Here is a 22,108-nt window from a genome sequence, read left to right on the forward strand (position 1 = left end):
CGGCGCTCCTCTTAAGCACATGCGACTTTGCTGTTTAGAATCTGCAGTTTACGTAGTTTCTGATATGCTGGCATGCAAGATGTCTTTCTCATCACCACTCCCAAGAACCGTTTCTGAACCATCATCTTTGAACAGCAACGCCCACCCCCGTCCCCAACCTCTCTCCCCGCCCTTCTACTGAAGACCCTCCCCAAAAAAACTGTTTTGGGTTTGTTTTTAGTTTCTGAAAATAGCTTTTGATAGATTTTCTTTCAAGCCAAAAGAACAGCACACAGGGGTAGAGATCGCCAGGGAGCTCGGAAACAATCCGCCTCAAAACCACAAGCGTCTTCTCGCCTACCCCCTAAACTAACGGCAGCCCAGGTCACGGAAATTTTCTCACCGCCGCCCTTTCCTCCAAATTGCCTCGGAGCTGGGTTTGCTAGGTCTAGTTCCACCGTAACGGGAAGAAGGGTTTCTAGCAAAATTTTCTAAGGTAAAACGGGAGAACCTTCCAGACCTCTCGCCCCTGCTCGCGTACAGACCCTTTTACAGGCAAACAATAGTGAGGAAAGCGCCCATCACCCCAGTCGGCCTTCCCTGCGCGCAAGCTTCCAGCGCCCCTCCCGCCCCTCCCGCCCCTCCCGGGAGAGCACCTGGGGCCGAGCGCCCCTTACACCCTAAACCCGGGGGTACGGGACCAGCGCACGCAGGCTCCTGGGGGGAGGGGGGGTTGGTGCGTGGAGGCGCGCCCCCGGCCCCTGATCCTCAGCCTCAGGGGCTGCAAAGCCCGCGGATCTCTCCACTCCGCCAACCTCCCTCCCCCGGCGATACAAACCCGCAGCGAAGCGGACGGGGGAGAGTTACCCGCCGAGGCCCCGGCGCGAAGACCGCAGAGGCGTGCCGGGCTCCGGGGCCGGAGGCCCGCTGCTCTCGGCTCCCTCGTCGCCGCTCGCTCCAGCCGGCTGCTGCCTCTCCCGCGGCGCCTGAAGCATCGAGCCGCCGAAGCCTGCGGCCGGCGGTAACCGGAGGAAGGTGGCGCGGTTCAAGGGGCGGCGCGGGAAGGATTCAGTCTCCCTCGGACCCGGCGGGGGAGCGGGGAAGGGCGCGGCGCCGCCCGGAGTCCCAGGCGTCCGCCGGCGCGTGCGCTGCCCGCCGCGCCCGGGTTCGGATCTCCGGCGAAAGCGCCTAGCGTCTCCGGAGCCGCGGAGAAGCTCCTCCCGCTCGGCGGCTTGCGCCTGATGCGTGGTGGCCGCGGCCGCCCTAGAGTTCGCGGAGGAAGGTGCAATGCGGAGGGAGCTGGTGGGGCTCCCCGTCCCCGGGCCGGCTAGGTGGGAGCGCGGCCGAGCCCCTACCTTTCCGGCTGGGCGGACACCAGCCGCGCGCCCTCTCCGGGCGTCCCGAACAGGAAAATCACCGCGAAGGGGGCCGGGGGAAAGCGGCGGGTGGCTTCAGGACAAGGTAGGAGGATCAAGTTCCACAGCCAAGAAGACACTCCCATCCCGCCCTGGTTTGTTTGGAAAGCTGCAGGGGCGAAAGTGAGGGGCACCTCGGGTGCTTCCCCCGCCCTCCCCGCCGGGCTGGCAGGCGGCAGAAGTAAACACTTTTTGCTTGGCGCGTGGGGGGACTTCTGTGACACGAGGCCGGGCAGGCGGTTTGGTCGCCAGCAGGAAGGGAGAGGGTGTTCAGAGAGACCAGAATTCCTGGGCTCGGCCCTTCAAGGACAAATGTGTTAGTGCTTTTTATCTTTTGGAGGAAACGTTACTTTAGGGAGAAGAACAAAGGTGAGACGTGCATTTTCTTTTCTTATTAAAGTAGGTCTCCCTTGAGAAAAGCGTCTTCATACTTGGATAGCTGTGAATACTTTTTTTTTAACATCTTTATTAGAGTATAATTGCTTTACAATGGTGTGTCAGTTTCTGCTTTATAACAAAGTGAATCAGTTATACATATACATATGTCCCCATATCTCTTCCCTCTGAATATTTTTTAAATTTCAGTGTTTGTGATATAAATCACATGCCATCAAATGACCCCAGGGAGAAGAGCCACAGACTTGGGTGCAATTCAAAGTGAGTAATGTGTCAGGCACTGAAACAAAGTCCTCCGTCTGTGACGGACCTTCTGGTATTTGTATTAATTTTAACAACAGCCCTAGGAGGCAGCACTTGTTATTTTCCCAGTTCTCCTATCAAAAAACCCAGAGGGTTCAGAAAATTCCTATCCCTTTCCCTTTCTACAAATTGCCTTTGAAGGAACCCACACAGATTTTGTCATTTTAAAGGTGGTTCCTGAGACATCAGAGTCGTGAAAGATGTTTAGGGAATTTGTCCATCTGGGCCCATTTTTCTTGAGGTTACTTTGCTCTTTTAGGTTCTCCTGAGTTTATTACCCTTCTCTTGTTCATGATTTTCAGAATTAAAGCAGTGGTATACCTCCTCCCCTCTGGCTTTCCTAGGATTTTTGAATCTGTAACGTCATGTGCTAAGGGGAGAGGCAATCCACTGTTCTTAGGTGACATTTGTGCTTCTTCATAGTCAGTGACCAAGAAGGAACTGTTCACCCTAACCTAATTCAAATTCCACCTCCTCCTTTGGCCTGCAGTGTGACCTTGAGCAAGTGACTTAACCTCAGTATACTTCCTTTTGGCCGCCTCTACAGTGAGATAGTACAACCTATCTTCAGGGGTTGTTAGGAGGATTAAAATAGATGACAACATAGAGAATTCTCAGCACAGTGCTCATCTCAAAAGAAACATCAATCCAGGAAGTAGGAATATTAGCTGCCAGTCCTTTCCCACCATGAGTCAGCTACCCTCCATGTATCATGTCTGTTTCTCTCATTCATCCTGCAAACCAGAATAATCTCAACCTAAAAATGATGAAATGGGGTCAAGAGGTTAAGTAATGTGCCCAAGGTCATACCACCTATTTTGGAGCAGTGATTCGAATGAAAGTGCCCGAAACCAAAATCATTTTTCTTTCCGGAATGTCATATCACTATGTAACTATCTGGTGTAAGGGCTTTTGACCTGTAAAACTTTTTTTTTTTTTTTAATGCAGGATACATTATTGCATGGGCATATGATTGCAACTATGCAGGATACATTATTGCATGGGCACATTATTGCAACTATGTAAAAATTTTGAATTCTTGTGGAGGGTGATAAAGAATTAAACAGGGTGAATTTGTAGCCGTCTCTGGGATAGTGTTTTTGGTAACTTTTTTGCGGGGGGAGGGATGTTTTCACAATGTAACTATAACTCAGCCTTTGTGTAGAAGATTTATTCTAATAAGGTGGGAAGGGAAGGGCCAGGACTACTGGGACATGCAGGGTCTTTTAAAGATCCCTGAAATCATAATATTTAGGCATTGTACACATAGGGCTGGCCTTGTTTGCTAGGTTTGTTTTTTGATTATGGATGGTGCAATCTTTTTGAATTAAAATGATATTGTCTCATGGGATGTGTCCCAGGGTATCCAGGGACAGGTGAAAGCCAGGTTCCCCGCACTACCCTGGGGTACCATTCAGCACTCTGTAGAATCACAGTCTAGAGTAAGGTTCAAGAAAGTAGTATTTCTTCTTCACCCCAGTATACAGCCTGCCTTCCAAATTCTCATGCCCCGTCCCAAGTGCAGGCTTTCTTGGCATGATTGATGTAGGACTGTCTACTCCATGCAGAAGAGACCTACTTGTAGGGGTGTGCTGTCAGCAAGTCACATCAGATCATAGTAGATGAACCCCAGGACTGGAGATACCCACAAAGTGAAAAGAGGCCACTTTCGCACAATATCCCCTCATAAGTTAATAATAATTTAAAAAAAAAGTTTTCGTAACATTCTCAAATCTTGGGGTGTTCAGTTTTAAACAATATCTGACTCAGGACTGAGCTTGACCAAGCTAACCCTTTTTATATACAATCCTTCCTCCAACTCTACGTAAAGATCCTGCCAGCCCTGTCTTTATCTCCTGCAAGCAATTATTTAAACAACATGTGCAGGGCCTTCCTTGGCAGTCCAGTGGTTAAGACTCCGCACTTCCATTGCAGGGATGGGTTTAGTCCTTGGTCGGGGAACTAAGATCCCAAACACCGCGTGGTGTGGCAAAAAAAAAAAAAAAAAAAAATCGAGGACATGTGCATCTCAAAAATAATAAGCCAGTGTGTAAGGAGTCTAAATCCTAACTTAGAGCTATGAGTCTGCTTACAGTGTAGAAAAACTATTGCTTTAGCAAATGGCAGTTTAGTACTTTCAAGCAGAGCCCAATCTTCTCCAAATCTCCATTCCAGAGCAAGGGCTCAGCTACACGTTTGCATATATAAATAACCATTGTGTTGTTTTCCCCAGTATTGTGAGTTCATGAAAAAGGAATTCACATCTACCAGAAAGCTTATTTGCCACTTCATAAATGATAGTGTCTCCTTATTCTCCTATTCTCCTTATTCTCCTTATTCTACTAGTCCTGTCAAGGTTTCAGAGGTCTTAGTGGCCCAGTAGTTGTCAGGAACTGCATTTACTCTCCTTCCACAAGCTGGAGAGGGAGGGAAGGGAGAAGGTGGAACTGGGGTTCAGAAAGTTCTAAGCACATGAGCATGTCAATATCTATGTGGTGGGAGCCGTAATTAAGGCAACTGATGGAAAACAATTGCAGTATTATTAAAAAGGGTTAATATCCAGAATATATATAAAGAATTCCTATGGATCAATAAAGACAACCCATTTAAAAATAGGACACAGGTCATAAGCAAGCAATTCACAGAAGAAAGACAAATAGTCCACAAACATGTGCAAAAAATTTAGTGTCTGTTTTATAATAACACTGTGTAAGAAAAACTAGACAGTAATGAGAAATCAGATTGGCAAAAACTAAAAAGATTAAAGAGTCAATTAGTGAGTTTCCAGCAAAGGTGGCAAGGAAGCTATTCAAGTAAGTGTAAAGTACTACTTCCTTTTTAGAGGGCAATTCGGTGGTTATGCTAAAGTTCCTTGACTTATCTCCCTGGAAAGCAGTTCTGGCCTCAAGCCAAGTGATCTAGGAATGAGGACCAGGAGGGAAAGGAACTGAGATCTCTTCCTGACTCCTAGTTACCCCGACAACGAAAAGAGGTTGGCCCTTCTGGTTGCTGGGTAGCTCCCTGCACAGACCGCCAGATGGTAGGACACCTCCCCGAATTGTGTGTGGGCGGGGCGAGGGGGTGGGAGCAGTGTACAAAGCTGCTGTATCTTGGAGCAGCTTGCTCAGAGCTCTTATTCAATCCTGAGAAATGTTAGAAGCCTGGACCACTGTCCCTTCTCTCCTCAGAGGAGAGAAGGGAGATGTCTCACCCTTACCATCTGTCTGTGGAGATGCTCTCCTAATTTCCAGTCCCATGACTGATAATTGAGACAAAATATCTGGGTCACTTTACTCAGAGTACTCACTTAGCGCATTAATGATACTTAACATTTTTAACAACTTTCTTTCATCATAACTGGTTTATGGAGCTGAACTTATGCTACTTCACTTCATGGGAGTGTTGTTATAGGATGGATCCCTAAAAGTGGAATTGCTGGGCAAAATGTACATAAACCTACACTCAAATAATTAACTATTTTATATTTTCATGTTCAAAGCTTCATGCTTAAAAAACAAAAAGCAAAAAGCTATTTTCTATAGCACTCCTGAGGCAGAGTGCAAGGTGGAGTCATTACAGTGGGCTGTGAGTGGCACAAAGGCTTCTCTGCATTTCGCAAACTCCAGTCTGCTGTAAATGCGTGTACCTTTCAAATCAGTTCCATTTTTTAGAACTCCATCCTGCAGAACTAATTACACAGGAACACAAAAATATGTATGGGGATGGTCACAGCAGCATTGCCTGTGATGTTTAAAAACAGGAAAATAATGCCCACGAATAGAAAGTGACTAATTAGATTATGGTAGTATATCCTAGTAATGAATGCAACTGTTGCAAAGCTATTATAAATATGTATATATACATATACTGATATGATGACAGCTACAGTATATTGGCTTTAGAAGTTCTACATTCATAAAACACATACAGTGTGATTCATTTATATCAAGCAGAAAAATAAAGGACCACTGGTATGTGTGTATGTACTTGTGAGTACATAAGAGAAGGTCCTGAAGCCTACACACCAAAATGTTGACAGAGATTTCTTCTAGAATTATAGGGGTAGAGAAAGAAGGGGATTTTTGCTGCTTACCCTAAATCTATCTAACTTGAAGTATTTATAATGTACATGAGCAATATTTGTAATTTTTAAAAAGGCACTAACAAAGTTATTTTTATGTGTTTGGGGAAAGAGAGTAAAAAAAAAATCCAAAATAAAAATGCGTCAGTGTTTAGGTACAAATTTGAACTCTCTAACTTGGCGATTCCCTACCTGTGTGCTCTTTATTCTATACAATGCATTTTTTCCAATCTGTAGACACCAAATAGAAATATCAGATGAAAACAAAACAAAACCCTTAAGCCCATGTTGAAAGAACAAGAAGAAAACCTATGTGAATCTTGTTTTTATTGTGCAGTGGAAAAAAACTAGGCATGAAAGAAGCTTGAAGAAAAAGGTTAATACATTCGAACTCATAAAAATGTAGTTTCTAAAGGCAAAACGCACCAAGAAATAAAAAGACAAGTTGGGAAAAAATACTTGCAGCACACAGCAAATGGTTACTTATTATACCAAGAGCTCTTAGGGGACCAAAAAAACCCCAAGAATTTAATAGAAAAATAGGCAAACTACATGAACAAGCAGCACTCTGAAGAGAAAAATAAACATTACTTAATTAAACAAATATGTATACCTACTATGTGCCAGGCACTGTTCTGAGCAGGTATATAGCTGTGAAGGAAACAGACAATAATTTCTGCCCCTGTGGAGCTTACATTCTAGTAAATTTGAAGAGTCTTGACTTCACTAATCAAATTTATGTATCATTTGCACTTATTGGTAAAAATGATTATTAAAACTCAGTGTGGGGACTTCCTTGGTGGCACAGTGGATAAGACTCCACACTCCCAATGCAGGGGACCTGGTTCCATCCCTGGTCAGGGAACTAGATCCCACACGCATGACACAACTTAAGAGTTCACATGCTGCAGCTAAGGAGCCCGCCTGCCACAACTAAGACCCCATGCAACCAAATAATAAATAAATATTTAAAAAAATATAAAAACCTTTAAAAAAAACTTAGTGTGGAGATATAAGTACTTTCCTGTGCTTTTTGTGAGAATGCAAATTGGTCAGGTTTTTTTGGAGGATATTTTAGCAAAATCAGTTATAATTTTAAACATTTATATACTTTGTTGCAGAAATTCCACTGATAGAAACTTTTGTTGTAGATATCTTTGCCTAGTTATACAAAGTTGTGTTTAAGAATTGCCATTTAGATATTGCTTATAATGGAGAGACACCATGACTCAAACAGCCATTGGTAAGGGATTGGAGTAATAGGGTTCACATATACTGTAGATTTCTGTATAGTCACTAAAACCATGAGTTAGTCCTATATCTAATGACTTGGAATAATGTCCAAGATATTATTAAATTTAAACAGCAAGTTGCTAAGCAAGTTGCCTAGTAGGATCCTGTTACTGTTAGATATACAAAAAATAGAAATAATGATATTTATAGTACAGCTTATGTTAGTACACAAACAGAAAGTATCTGATACGATACACACCAGACATGAACATTAGCTATCTCTGGAGGATGCATTCATGGGAGGACTTTCCTTTCTAAATTATTCATTTCAGAATGTTTGATTTTCACAATAAGCGCCATTTGTAACCAAAAAAAAAAAAAGTAGAAATTTCAAAGCATTTTATGTTTTAGGAATTTTTACATGCAGTTGCTTGGAAACATATCAAACTGAACTTTGCTTGTTGGGGAGTGGGGGGGTCTGTGGTTACTCTGTTGTAAAGGGAGGATTATACACCATTTTCATCAGAACCCTGATAGTGACAGTGTTTTAGGTTTCTATTATTCTCAACCTTTGAATTAAAAGGAACTCATCTAATTTCAAACTTGAAGGGAATTCTACATCACCAAAGAATGTTTGTAAGAGACTGACTTGTCAAGCAGAGAGACACTGGTGGGATACCAAGTTGGTTCTAGAGAGTCCCCCAGGAACCTCGGCCCCTGCATAACTAGGAACCTCTCCCAGCTTTCCGCCACCACAGCTGAAGATAAACATAGGGGATTCAAGAGGGTAGGGGAAAAAAGAAGGGCAAGGTGGAACCGCTGGATATACTAGGGTTAATTAAAGACACTTCAGCTAAAATTCGAGGCAGAACAGGCCTGTAGTGGGAGCTTTCATGATCTGCCATGCATCTCCAATTACTCCAAACAGAAAGGTCTTGCATACTTTACTATCCAGCAGGAAGAAGAAAACTTCTCTTTGCCCAAGGCCAGCCCAGCCAATCATAAACTAGCAGCCCAACCCATGAAAAGCCTCCATACTTTGAACTCCCAGCTTCCTCCAATGGACTCCTTGGTTATAATAGCCCTTCCCAATCCCCCACTCACCCTTCGCTATAAAAGCAGGTTCCCGTTCCTTGTTCTTCGGATTTGCCTATGGTCTGCCATGGTTTGTGTATACAGAATTGCAGTTCTTCTGGCTATTCCCCAAAAAACTCGTTTTTGCTTATATTATTAAAGTTGACAACTCTAGTGTGACATATTATACTCCTGCCAGATGCTAGGTGATTTTATAGACTGCATTGTTTACCACACATAGCAAACCCGTAAGCTAAATATCGTTATTCCCATTTTCCAGATAAGGAATTAAGGCTCAGAGAAATTACACAGCTTGTCCAAGGGCCCAAATCTAAACTTTGAACCCATATTAAACTCTTCACACCCATGACATAGTGCCTTTCTATTCAAGAGGTGAAGAATGTGAGAAAATCAATTACATGCTACAGTGGGACATTTTGGGAAAACACAACCATGGTTAATTGAATGAGAATCTTGTGAAGGCTTAATTAGCCTTTTGTGCATGGGTATCAAAATGTCAACTGAAATGGAATTGTAGTCATTTCCAGTTTCCAAAAACCCAGAATGTTTTCTCCAGGGATATACAGAAAGTAAGTTACTGAAACCTTTCATCAGAACCCTAGCCATCATTCCTCCCAGGTCAGTCTGCTCTCTTTCACACCTGAAGTCACTTGGGGGGACAGATCCCATTTTTAAGGTAATTATAGTAGTAGAAGCAGTAGCTATAATGGCATCAGGGTCATCACAAAGAAAACATGCTCAGCGGCTTCCTGGAAGCATGCATACCCAGTACTTCAATTCTTTATTTTTATTCCTCGCTAGGAATAGTTTACTACACTACAGGACATTATGAATAAAAGAGGACCAGTATCAGTAATGAAAACCTCTAGATACAGGAACCACTTATGAACATCTGAAGTAGAAGTAAATGAAGGGTTAAAACTGACAATTGTTTCCCAGTGATTTAAACTAGTAGTCTGTTTTACTACAGTTTTCATTTTTACTGTATCTTCTTGTCAGCTTTTTAATTTATTTTGTGTGTGTTCAGATTGGCAGCAGTTTTTTCAAATCCTGCTCATGACTGTTAATTATTACAAGTCTATTAACACATGGTGATATACTGACCATCCAAGCAACGGTCTGCAGTGCCTCAGAAGTGGCAAATACTGATACATTTCATCTTCACCATCACTTTAGTATTATTCCATAAAACTGTGGGTTTCTGAATCCCTGCCTAAGGGACTGAAAAGAAGCACATATAATTTTGGTTTTGCTTGGAGAGAGGGATGGGAGTAAGCAGGATTTAATTGTATGCCTCTGTGCCTATTACAAGATAAATCAATGCATTTTAACCAAGCCAAATCCTAGACGTTGGATCCCCCAAGTTTTGTGTAACTGATAAAACATTTACTGTCTATAGATTTAAAAGCTGAATACCGTTGAATCTTCCTGGGTCCCTTAACACCAAGAGTCCTGCCCCTGAGACTCTCTCAGATAAAATTCTAATCCACAGACTGGAAAGCAATAAAAATCCAATACTAAATATTTGGAAGTTGTCCCTAAATTGTACTTAACTCCAAGATGATTCATAAGTTCATTTGTACATTGCTTCAGGAAATGCGCATGTCCTTGCAGTTGTCACCCCCCTGCCCCCCCGCTCTTACTCTATATCTGAGATCTCTCTGGGACCCACTCACCACTTCCACAGAGGGACTGGGGAGTCTTCCATTTCTAGCTCCGACTACTTTCTTAATTCTCAATCGTGTACTCCCAACTGCTTGCTGAGCATCCCGTCCATCATGCATTTATCAGCACCCACTGTATGCAAAGTACTTTACAAAAAGCAGAGTCTACAAATAGAAAACAATGTTTTAGTCTTCCACACCAACCAGCCTTTTCTCTTAACTGACTCATTATTACTGATAATGCTTGTCATCCTTGACCTCTCCTTCTTTTCTCCCATCTTACCTGAACTTCTATCCTTCATGTCATTAACACTCCACATTCAGTCATCAAATGCATATTGATTAAGTGCTTGCTATATGTCAGACACTGTTGAAGGTGCTAGGAATACAGTTTGCCGGTGAGGAAACAGGCAAAAATCCTTGCTCTCCTGGAGCTTATATTCTAATAATTAACAGTGTCCTGAAAGAGCTTTCAAACCTCATCTTGTTGAGCCCTTCATCTCCATTTCACCTGTGCTTCCCTCTCACATGGTGTTTATTTCAACACCACCACCCCCTAGCCTAGATACCCAGGGCCACCCCATAAGACATCCCACCACCTAGAGCAGCTCTCTGTGTGATCATATCCTGGAGACCCACATCTTGCTCTTTCACTTCCCAACATTAGGCAAATCTCTCCAAACTCTGCTTAGGCCTCTCTTCCCTTTCTCTCTAGAACACCCTGACTCCCAGCCCCACCCAAACAGAGAACAACAGTGGACTCCACCTTCTCTGCCTCCATCAGTCTATGCTTTTGAAAACATATTTCAGTCATCTTTTAGGGATTTGGTAACTTTTGTCTTTTTATCCTGTAACAGAAAACTCACTGAACAACAGAACACCAAAGCATGGTTACCTTCTAGAGATAGAGGAGGGATGAATATTTATAGCAGGGATTCATGGGGAAACATAAAGAGGTTTAAAAAAAATTCTTTTTTTAAAAAATATTTATTTATTTATTTATTTTTGGCTGAGTTGGGTCTTTGTTACTAGGCACAGGCTTTCTCTAGTTGCGGCGAGCAGGGGCTAGTGTGTTGCGGTGGGCAGGCTTCTCGCTGCTGTGGCTTCTCTTGTTGTGGAGCACGGGCTCTAGGCACGCGGGCTTCAATAGTTGTGGCACACGGGCTCAGTAGTTGTGGCTCATGGGCTCTAGAGTGCAGGCTCAGTAGTTGTGGTGCACGGGCTTAGTTGCTCCATAGCATGTGGGATCTTCTTGGAGCAGGGCTCGAACCCGTGTCCCCTGCATTGGCAGGCAGATTCTTAACCACTGCGCCACCGGGGAAGCCCTAAAACAAATTCTTATTAACAGTCACCTAATAACACAAGGCAGAGTACGGCAGCCCCAAATGAATCAAAACCCTAGACAGGAGAGAGAGGTAGGTGAAGCAGAAAGAAAGTAACATTTCTTGAGCCCTAAGGAGGGACTTGGCATTCATGATCACATTTAATGATAGCAAACCTGGGAGTTAAATATTACTGAGATAGCATGAAGAGGACAAAAACAGGAACAAAACCAGATTCAAGCCTAGGTCTGGGTGGGTCCTGATCCCTGGCACATGCATTCATTTGGCAGAGAGAGAGGAACCTAATGCTTTTGTCCTGAAATCCCTCAAATGACTGACATACACAGAAAAAAACTAAAGTGCACAGATATAACTTAATCCCCAAGTTTCTGGATTTTGATAAAATAATGATCCATTTCTGTCTTTAATTTTTCTTTATCTTCAAGCTAAACACCAACGTTTCCATTTCATTATCATTTCTATTTTTTTCCCTAGTAGAAATGATGCTCTTCTTACTGTCCTTAAACATAAAGATCCATCCAGGAGTGACCTAACAGGTAGAAACAGAGTCTGATGCAGTGTTCTGTGGGCCTTTTTAGTTCTTCCCTTTATAAATGTTATTTCACAATGAATTAAATACTTGCTTTTGGAGTTGAGTATCCGTTCCCAAACTGTGTTGTTGGGAGATGCTAATCTGAGTTCCAAGCATACAAGATTCAGGACTTCCCTGGTGGCGCAGTGGTTAAGAATCCATCTGCTAATGCAGGGGACATGGGTTCGAGCCCTGGTCCGAGAAGATCCCACATGCCCTGGAGCAACTAAGCCCTTGCGCCACAACTACTGAACTTGTGCTCTAGAGCCCGAGTGCTGCAACTACTGAAGACCGCGCTCCTAGAGCCCATGCTCCGCAACAAGAGAAGCCACAGCAACAATAAGCCAGCGCACCGCAAGGAAGAGTAGCCCCCCTCGCCGCAACTAGAGAAAGCCCACGCAGCAACGAAGGCCCAAAGCAGCCAAAAATAAATAAAATTAAAAAAAAAAAAGAATACAAGATCTGAGGCAAATAAGATTGAGTTCTAACCCTCCTCCAAGCCACAAGCAATACATATTAGCATATCAAAGGATCAGATAAAAACAACAATAAAGAACGGTGTTTAAATTTGCTTAGTGGTTAAACAAATTTAAAACCAGCTTGTAGGGCTTCCCTGGTGGCGCAGTGGTTGAGAGTCCGCCTGCCGATGCAGGGGACACGGGTTCGTGCCCCGGTCTGAGAAGATCCCACATGCCATGGAGCGGCTGGGCCCGTGAGCCATGGCCGCTGAGCCTGCGTGTGGGGAGCCTGTGCTCCACAACGAGAGAGGCCACAACAGTGAGAGGCCCGTGTACAGCAAAACAACAAACAAACAAAAAAAAACAGCTTGTCTTTGTGGGGGAAAAGACTCTTCTTCAGTATTCTATTATAATCTACTCTTCTATCTCCCCAAACCAGTTAACAGGAGACAAAATTGCTGTAGATTTGATTCTCTGTATATCCAGTTAGAAAACCAAGGGCTGGGATCTTTTCATAAAAATCAACCATGACTATAAGTTTGGACATGAATGTCACTTACTTCACGAGAAATATTCTTAGAAAAAAAATCGTATGGCAAACTTGCCGTGACAGATTTAATATAAAATTGCTTCCTATTGCTCTAGGAACCATACGGTTATCAGCATTTCTTAATATGTTACTGTTAGTACTTAATACAATTAGTCTTTTTTCAATAACGTGTGTTTTGGTTCAGATATAATAAGACGAATTCTGGTCAAAATTCAGGTTAATTTCTGAAATCCTCTATCTTTTCGCTAGCTGGCTTTTCTTCATCTCTACAGAAGTAGTTTGTGCAATGCCCAATGTTTTGGCAATCAAAATCTTAGTGCAACAGAAATTCCTTTGGCACCAACCCACGCCTACTTATTTCTACTAAGACTTCATAGCACATCACAATGTGAAATGATCATGTTAATAGGGGGAATGGAATTGGATATATACATCATGATTTCATTGATTTATTCATTTATATGTTTATCGAGAACCTACTATATACCCAGCACTATGGCATTCCAGGCATCAGGCATACAGAATCCTAGACATTGGAATTCCTGCCTTGAGAAATGATATGAGGGAGATAGGCATTAAGACTACAAACACTTACTGAGATTCTATGTGTCATGCATTGGCTAAGTTCAAAGAGAACAGTGGTGAATGAACAGATTTTCCACCTTGATGATGATTGCAGATGAGCAGACACGTAGACAAACACTATTTGTCAGGGTATTGTAACTGTTGGACATAAACAGCGTGGTGGGAACTAGAGGAAACAACTTCCTGGGAGCATTCGGGAACATGATATTTGTAATTTGCTTTATGCAGAAAATAATCTTCCTTATTTTTTTCCAAAAGGTTTTCCTTTTCTAGTGTTACCTTTGCTTAAAATAAGACATGCATGTACTTAGAATTTGCCAGAAGAGAATCTTACCCAAGGATTCTTAGTCACTGAGATATGAATGACTTTTCCAAAAGGTCTGTAGAGGTCTCACACTCTGACCCCATCACCTAACATAGTTCCAAGCCCTAATTATTGCCTCAGATTTTTGGCCCCGCCTCAGGGTCTCTCATTCTGCAGGACTAGAGTGTGGCCTGAGAATTTTTATTTCTAACAGGCTCCCAGAAGTTGCTGATGCTGCCTGTCCAAGGACCACACTTTAATAAGCATGGTTTAGGGAGTTAAATATACCAACTGCTCAAGTTAAAGTCATTATTAAAGGACTGCAAGACAGATGATATCTCTGATTCATAGGAGGAATAACAAGGCATGGGTTAGTAATAAAATACAAATTTAGATGGGCAGGCAAAATAAAATAATAAATATTTTATATCCTAAATGCAAGAATCTATTAACTTGAAGTCAGAAATCTGCTATCACTGATTATCAGGATTCAAAATACTTAGAGGTTGAGATGCTTTTATGGCTTAACTTGAAATAACTCTTCTTTTCCTCTTCCATAGACAGACATTTTAGAAATTTAGATTTTAAAAAAAAATTCTGACTACATCCAAACGAGTAACATAATGTTAGATTTTGTGGTGAGAACACAGTCCCAAGGATGTGCGGGAATTTGTTATTTCTTGTGAATGGGCCTCTTGGGAAACAAACTTCTAACACAGCATCAATGAGAGCAAACAAAAGGTACTAGGATGGTGGTGACAAGACAGGAGGTCTGGGCCACATGAAGGGGACGGATGCCAACTAAGAGTCTTAAAAAAAAAAATGAAAAGAGAGAATCTATATTTTTAGATTAATCTGCCTGCAGTCTGAAAACTCAATGTGCCTAATATCAAGAGGGCTACACTGCTAAGCTGTTATTAATAGAAACATAACTACATCAAGAAAAGTATCTATGCTGTATTATTTTCCTCCTGCTGCTAAGCTTTGTTACAGCAAATCATACTTTATTAGCTTAAAACAACACAAATTTATTTCCTTACAGTTCTAGAGGTCAGAAGTCCAAAATCAAGATGTCATCAAGGCTGCATTCCTTCTGGAGGTTCCAGGGGGGAATCAGTTTCCTTGCCTTTTCCAGTGTCTAAAGACCACTTGCATTCCGTGGTTTGTGGCCCTTCTTCCATTTTCAAGGCCAGCAGCGTAGCATCTTCAGGTCTCTCTGTGACACCTGTTTCTCTCAACACATGTTCTTTTCTGACTCTGACCCTCCTTGCCTCCCTCTTATAAAGACCCTGTAGTTACATTGGGCCCACCTGGATAATCTTCCCCTCTCAATCTCCTTAATTATGTCTGTAAAGTTCCTTTTGCCATTTAGAGTAACATTTTCACAGTTTCTGGGGACAATTTTGGGGGGTACGGGGTGGAGACATTATCTGGCTTCCTACATGTGCCATTTATTTTGTTCTGGCCAAAAACCACTTGGAGTAGTGTTTTCAATGCTGGGCATCACATTTTCAGGAGGAAATTGATAAATGATATTCTATAGAAGAGAAAAATCATGAATCATTCATTCACTCAGCAAACATTTGTGAAGTGTTCACTATGTGCCAGGCACTGGGCGAGAAGAACTCTGGAGATGCCGATAAGAGCATAGGAGGCTGTAGGATATAATGCTTATGAGCCAGGACCCTGGAGTCTAATCATCTGGTTTTGAATCCTGGCCTCACCATTTATATACTGTGTGACCTCGTAAATTACTTAATCTCTCTGTGCCTCAGTTTTGTTACTTATGAAACTGAGATAAAATTATAACAGTCCCATAGGGTTCTTATGAAGATTATGTGAGATTCTTTTTTTATTTTTTTGGCCACGCCAATGGCATGCGGGCTCTTACTTCCCTGACCAGGGATTGAACCCATGTCGTCTGCAATGGAAGCATGGAGCCCTAAACACTGGACTGCCTGGGGATTCCTAAGTGAGGTTCTTGATAAAGCCTTTGGCATAATGACTGGCATGTAGAGTTCAGTAAATGTTGACTGTGGAGCACCCGACAACCATGCGGAATTTGGAAAGGCTTTCCAGAGCTATGTCTTGAAAGTTGAGTTTCTTGTAGTTCATTGAGGAGAGATAAGGGATGTACAGTGAGAAGACATAGTGAAAGATTTGGAAACCACAAGGTATGGCTGAGCAGAACGGGCGAATTTAGCTTAGGAACTTTAGGAAAAGAGTTAGGAGTCACGTGAGAGCTACATTTAAATCCTGTTGCTTGGGCAGTTGACACAACAGAAAGAAATTAGGCTTATTTTCTTCTATCCGGAAAAATATCCAAGCCCAAGTGAAATGACAAAAACAGCATTCATCTCAATATTTGAAAGAACTTGTGAATAATAAGGATTCCTTTAATGGGGTGGGTGGAATCATATAAACCCTACTCTGTGCTCCACTGACTGTCAAATACACTGCCTTCTTGATGCAATGGTCTGTCTTAAATTCATTTTTCCCTGTACCCTTGTCAATAGAAACCCAAAGATTTTAAGGACTTGGCTGGCCATAAACTTTAAGGGAGACTGGGCTTCTCCCAGTCCCAGGGGTGTAAATCAGGATGGGTTTGAACCAACCATGGCAGCCACTGCCTTTGGGGTTGAGGAGGTTAGGAACCAGCATGCCACACGATTCTCGCCAATGCGATAAGGGAGGAGGGCCTTTGGAAAAGTTTTCCTAGTCTCTTCAGAAGATAAATGAGGAAAGGGAGTGCTCTCTCTGTCCCTCTTCCAGCTGAGGGACATGAAGCCAGCATCTGGAGAAGGCAGAACAAGAAGACAGAAAGGTGGATCCTTGATGAGGTGGACCAGCTGCTAAATGATCTGACCCTGGAATCGTTATAAAGTATGTCTTTCATTATATTAATATGTAATATATTAAAATACATTCAGTGTTAAAGTCAGTCACATTTTTCCTTCTTACAGCCCCAAAATCATCCCGCATATACAACTAGCAGTCTAGAACCCTGACAATCCAGGCTCTCATCAGAAAATAACCATGGGGGCTTCCCTGGTGGCGCAGTGGTTAAGAATCCGCCTGCCAATGCAGGGGCCATGGGTTTGAGCTCTGGTCCGGGAAGATCCGACATGCCACGGAGCAACTAAGCCCATGCACAACTACTGGAGCCCGCGCGCCTAGGACCCATGCTCCAAAACAAAGAGAAGCCACCGCAATGAGAAACCCATGCACCGCAACGAAGAGTTGCCCCCGCTCGCCGCAACTAGAGAAAGCCCGCGGGCAGCAACAAAGACCCAACGCAGCCAAAAAATAAAATAAATGCAATAAAGAAATTTTAAAAAAAGAAAAGAAAAGAAGCATGGTCTCTCTATGGTTTATCGAAATGTTGGCTTTGAGAACTAATTTTAAATTAAGATTACTGACCTGATTTTCAGGTGGGAGATTCTGTTAGACACATTTCTTGGTTCATTTTTTTCTCTACTTATCTTCAATTTTATCTTTTGGATCAAACCATATCATTAAAGGGCTAGGTACTTATCCAGCCATTTAAATTAACACCACAAGGTGTCTAGTGATGGAATAACTTGCCTGTATTAACAATATAACTTTTTCAGAATTCCTGCATAGGTGAAGGATTAATTTTCTAACTCCTAAAATTTCCACAAGTCTAAGAGTCTGTGCTATCAACATTTCTAAGTAATGCACTAAACCCACTACATATTGATAAACTGATTATTTTGCTATTGCAGAAATTCAACCAAGAGATACTCAGGAAAATATGCCAACAGGAGCAAAAGATTATTTCCCTTTTGGAAGAGAGAACTGTCCCTCTGATTTCTGCTAAACGTCCTTTTGGACCATATATTCCTAAATAACCTTACAATCTCCTTAAGTTTCTCACTTCTCCATTTCCACCTCTATCCCCTCCAGCTCATTCTTATTTTCAATCAGGATGAGTTGGAACAGTTTACTGGCCCAGGTTAGGTTCTGGAAAGGGACAGCTCCTCAGAGATAACAGAGACATGTTTTCTCTTCTCCCATCACTTTTCTTTAAAGATTTTACAGGACCTATGCCTGCATTTACATCTGAAAAGAGTAGTTTCATTCTGTGCCACATCCTTGCCAAAGTTTATTAAGAATACTGGTAAAGTATGACACATTTACAAGAATCCTTTCTTTTAAAAACGGACAGAGCAAGAAAATTTGTTCTGTCATTCCCAAGTCAAGGGAAGAATGTCAAGTCAAAATTTAATTACAAAGTCTAAGACAATGGAAGAAGACAAGGTGTTCCCACTTCTCTCAGGCTCTCTTCCAGTTAGAAGGTGAGGATTTCCAGAAGCCTGCAGCTATGTTTCAGTCATTTTTTGGAGTTTACAGGACTAAACCATATAAGCTATATTTTCTTATTTTCTGTACTCTTGATGCCCTTGCATTTGGGGCCTCACTGACAGGTGTGATACTGTGATTTATAATAAGAAATATATATTTGGTCTTAGTCCCCATTTCTGGCACAAATTTCCTAAGCGATAAGTGATGAAGGCGTCTTTTGTTATGTTAATGAGGTGACTTTTAGACCTAACCTAAGGATGGGGGCTGGTTGCCAAGGGAACCAACTCTGTGATTAGAGGATTGGAACTTTCAGATTCACCCCCAGACCTCCCAGGAGGGGAGAGGGGCTGAAGATTGAATTCGGTCACCATTGGCCAATGATTTAATCAATTATGCCTACTGTAAAAACGGAACAGGATGGGGTTCAGAGGGCTTCCAGGTTGGTGAACACATGAAGATTTGGGGAGAGCAGTGTGCTTGGAGAAGCTCTGTACCCTTTCCCCATTCCTTGCCCTATGTATCTCTTCCATCTGGCTGTTCCTGAGTTACATCCTTTTATAATAAACCAGCAATCTAGTAAGTAAAATGTTCTGTGAGCTGCTCTAGCAAATAAACCAAACCCAAGGAGGGGGTCATTGGAACCTCCAATCTATAGATCAGAAGCATAGGTGACAACCGGGACTTGGTGACTGCTGTCTGAAGTGGGGAGGAAGGGGCACTCTTGTAGGACTGAGCCTTTAACCTGTGAGATCTGATGCTACATCCTCTTTTGTGTGCTTATTCTTCCCTTTTTTTTTCTTCCTTTTTTTTTTTCTTCCTTTTTTTTTTTTTTTCCCCACCTCTTCAGCATGGGACTGAATAATAATACCTGCCCAATTTATTTTCAAAATGTTTTGGAAACCAAAGATGTTAAACACATACCAGTGCTAGTTTAAAACCTTTAGAGACTCAAAGACTCCACATGTTATGGAGCTCATTTTCAATAAGTAATTCTATATAAAAATAATTTTAAGCCATAATGTAAGTGGAAGAGAGACCAGGAAAATCCTAATTTTTTTTTTTTCCACATGACTTCTACAGTTTAAAAATATAATTATAGGGCTTCCCTGGTGGCGCAGTGGTTGAGAGTTCGCCTGCCGATGCAGGGGACACGGGTTCATGCCCCGGTCCGGTAAGATCCCACATGCCATGGAGCGGCTGGGCCTGTGAGCCATGGTCGCTGAACCTGCGCGTCCACAGCCTGTGCTCCGCAACTGGAGAGACCACGACAGTGAGAGGCCCACGTACCGCAAAAAAAAAAAGAAAAAGAAAAAATATATAATTATATGTCGATTTCTATTTAAAAATAAAACAGGGTACCTCTTTTCCTGGTGTCCTACACATGTACTTAATCTGGCTTTGGATAATCTAGTTCTAATTGAGCACCTACTATGCAAATCTCTGTGCTCTACGCTATATGAAAATAGGGTGATACGACAGTGAATGAGTGGTGGGGTTCTGAATTCTATTTTTTAACTATTTTATTTTTTAATTTATTCTTTCTGGTTTTATTGAGATATAATCTTTTTTTAACATCTTTATTGGAGTGTAACTGTTTTACAGTGGTGTGTTAGTTTCTGCTTTATAACAAAGTGAACCAGCTATACATATACATATATCCCCATATCTCTTCCCTCTTGCGTCTCCCTCCCTCCCACTCTCCCTATCCCACCCCTCTAGGTGGTCACAAAGCATCGAGCTGATCTCTCAGTGCTATGCGGCTGCTTCCCACTAGCTATCTATTTTACATTTGGTAGTGTATATATTTCCATGCCGCTCTCTCACTTTGTCCCAGCTTACCCTTCCCGCTCCCTGTGTTGTCAAGTCCATTCTCCACATCTGCATCTTTATTCCCGTCCTGCCCCTAGGTTCTTCATGACCGTTTTTTTTTTTTTTTTTTTTAGATTCCACATATATGTGTTACCATACGGTATTTGTTTTTCTCTTTCTGACTTACTTCACTCTGTATGACAGACTCTAGGTCCATCCACCTCACTACAAATAACTCAATTTCGTTTCTTTTTATGGCCGAGTAATATTCCATTGTATGTATGTGCCACATCTTCTTTATCCATTCATCTCTCGATGGACACTTAGGCTGCTTCCAAGTCCTGGCTATTGTAAATAGAGCTGCAATGAACATTGTGGTACATGACTCTTTTTGAATTATGGTTTTCTCAGGGTATATGCCCAGTAGTGGGATTGCTGGGTCGGATAGTAGTTCTATTTTTAGTTTCTTAAGGAACCACCGTACTGTTCTCCATAGTGGCTGTATCAATTTACATTCCCACCAACAGTGCAAGAGGGTTCCCTTTTCTCCACACCCTCTCCAGCATTTACTGTTTGTAGATTTTTTGATGATGGCCATTCTGACTGGTGTGAGGTGATACCTCATTGTACTTTTGATTTGCATTTCTCTAATGATTAGTGATGTTGAGCATCCTTTCATGTGCTTCTTGGCCATCTGTATGTCTTCTTTGGAGAAATGTCTATTTAGGTCTTCTGCCCGTTTTTGGATTGGGTTGTTTGTTATTTTAATATTGAGCTGCATGAGCTGAATTAATTCTTAAGGTCATTATAAAAGGTTCTCTGAGGAGGAAACGTTTAAGTTGAAGCCCCGATAATAAGGAGAACCCAGCTATGTAAAGATCAGTGGAAGAAGCAATTCAGGAAGAGGAAGTCAAAAAGAAACAGTATCCCCGGCATCAAGTAGCTCCCAACTAGTCAGGAAGACAGAACTAAAACCAGCAAATTTTAACACACCGTGGCCTTGTCTGTTAGTAAGCTAACACATACTAGCCGTGAGAGCAGAGTGCTCTGAGAACCCGGCGGGAGTGATGAATCAGCGCTGAGAAGTGTGAAGGGGCTGTACCAAGCAGGCCATATAAAGGCGGAGAACATCACTGGAAAGATTTAAATCCTGCCTCCATCAGAGACGTTAAAACAGATTGCCGGGCTTCACTCCACGTTTACTCAGTCAGGATCTCTGAGCTGGCTGCCTGGAAATCTCTGTTCCTAACCAGCACTCTGCTGATGGGAAGACATTTTGAAACCCTCTGGTTCAGAGAACAGGTCTTGGAATCAGAAAAATGACTTGGACACACGGCTTAAGTCTCGCTTCCCTCTTCTGTGAAATGAGGATAATAATACAGTCTTCCTCATTGGGGAGCTATGAGGATTAAAGGAGGCAGTATTTGTAAAGTGTCACCTATCACAACCATTGTAAGAAAAGTGTAGCTTTGCTCAAAACTGAGTAAAGACCGAGTTGTCCCAGAGCTCACACACGTATCTCAGAATCTTACCTTGCGGGGGTGATGACCAGTGGGGAGGTTACAGCTGTCTGGACAGGTGAGGGAGGCTGGAAAAGCAGCAGACAAGGCAAGCGCGGAAGCCCGTTTCCACTGGGGCAGAAGGACAATGAACTGCTGCACGTTATCAAGGGTTTGTAGGAAACGGCTGGCTTTGCCTCGTCATTTTTTTTTTTTCACTTCCTCATTTCAAATGCAAGTTGTTTAAAGACGTTTCCTCCCTAAAACCCAAGCCTAGTCCTAGGCTAAATCAAAACAAAGTTGTTTTGTTAAAAAAGGAAAACCCCCAGGGAAATTAGACGGTTAGCCAGACAGAAGTTGGTCAGAGGGAGGTCAAGTTTGGGAAATAATGGATTAATTCAAATCCCTTCTACAGTCCATATAGCCTGAAGATTGCTGCCTGCAACTGACAGGCTCATCCCTTCCAACAAGCCGGTCTGACAAGCCTGAGGAGGGGT

General features: G+C 42.4%; 1 protein-coding gene and 1 long non-coding RNA gene across 11 annotated transcripts in view; one reads left to right on the forward strand and one right to left on the reverse strand.

Moving 5' to 3' along the window:
• Positions 1–21,770, reverse strand: part of ST3GAL6 (ST3 beta-galactoside alpha-2,3-sialyltransferase 6) — a 107,192-nt gene extending 85,422 nt beyond the window's left edge. For 2 of the 9 annotated variants that reach the window (XM_032629526.1, XM_032629521.1), the window contains exon 1: positions 21,645–21,770. The gene's annotated coding sequence lies outside the window, so the exon portion shown is untranslated. Of the gene's footprint in view, positions 1–817; positions 1,306–1,334; positions 1,958–21,644 lie in introns of those variants that run through there. The other 7 variants (XM_032629527.1, XM_032629524.1, XM_032629525.1 and 4 more) reach the window with 6 other exon arrangements.
• Positions 307–17,124, forward strand: LOC116752751. Of its 2 annotated transcripts, none has more exons than XR_004349570.1 (3): positions 307–475; positions 16,750–16,860; positions 16,941–17,124. It is a non-coding gene; the product is annotated as an uncharacterized LOC116752751 (long non-coding RNA). The 2 variants fall into 2 exon arrangements; XR_004349571.1 differs by lacking the exon at positions 307–475 and adding an exon at positions 1,348–1,440.
• Positions 21,771–22,108: the final 338 nt, after the last annotated feature.

This window comes from Phocoena sinus, chromosome 4 (assembly GCF_008692025.1).
Source record: "Phocoena sinus isolate mPhoSin1 chromosome 4, mPhoSin1.pri, whole genome shotgun sequence".
Lineage (NCBI taxonomy): Eukaryota > Metazoa > Chordata > Mammalia > Artiodactyla > Phocoenidae > Phocoena > Phocoena sinus.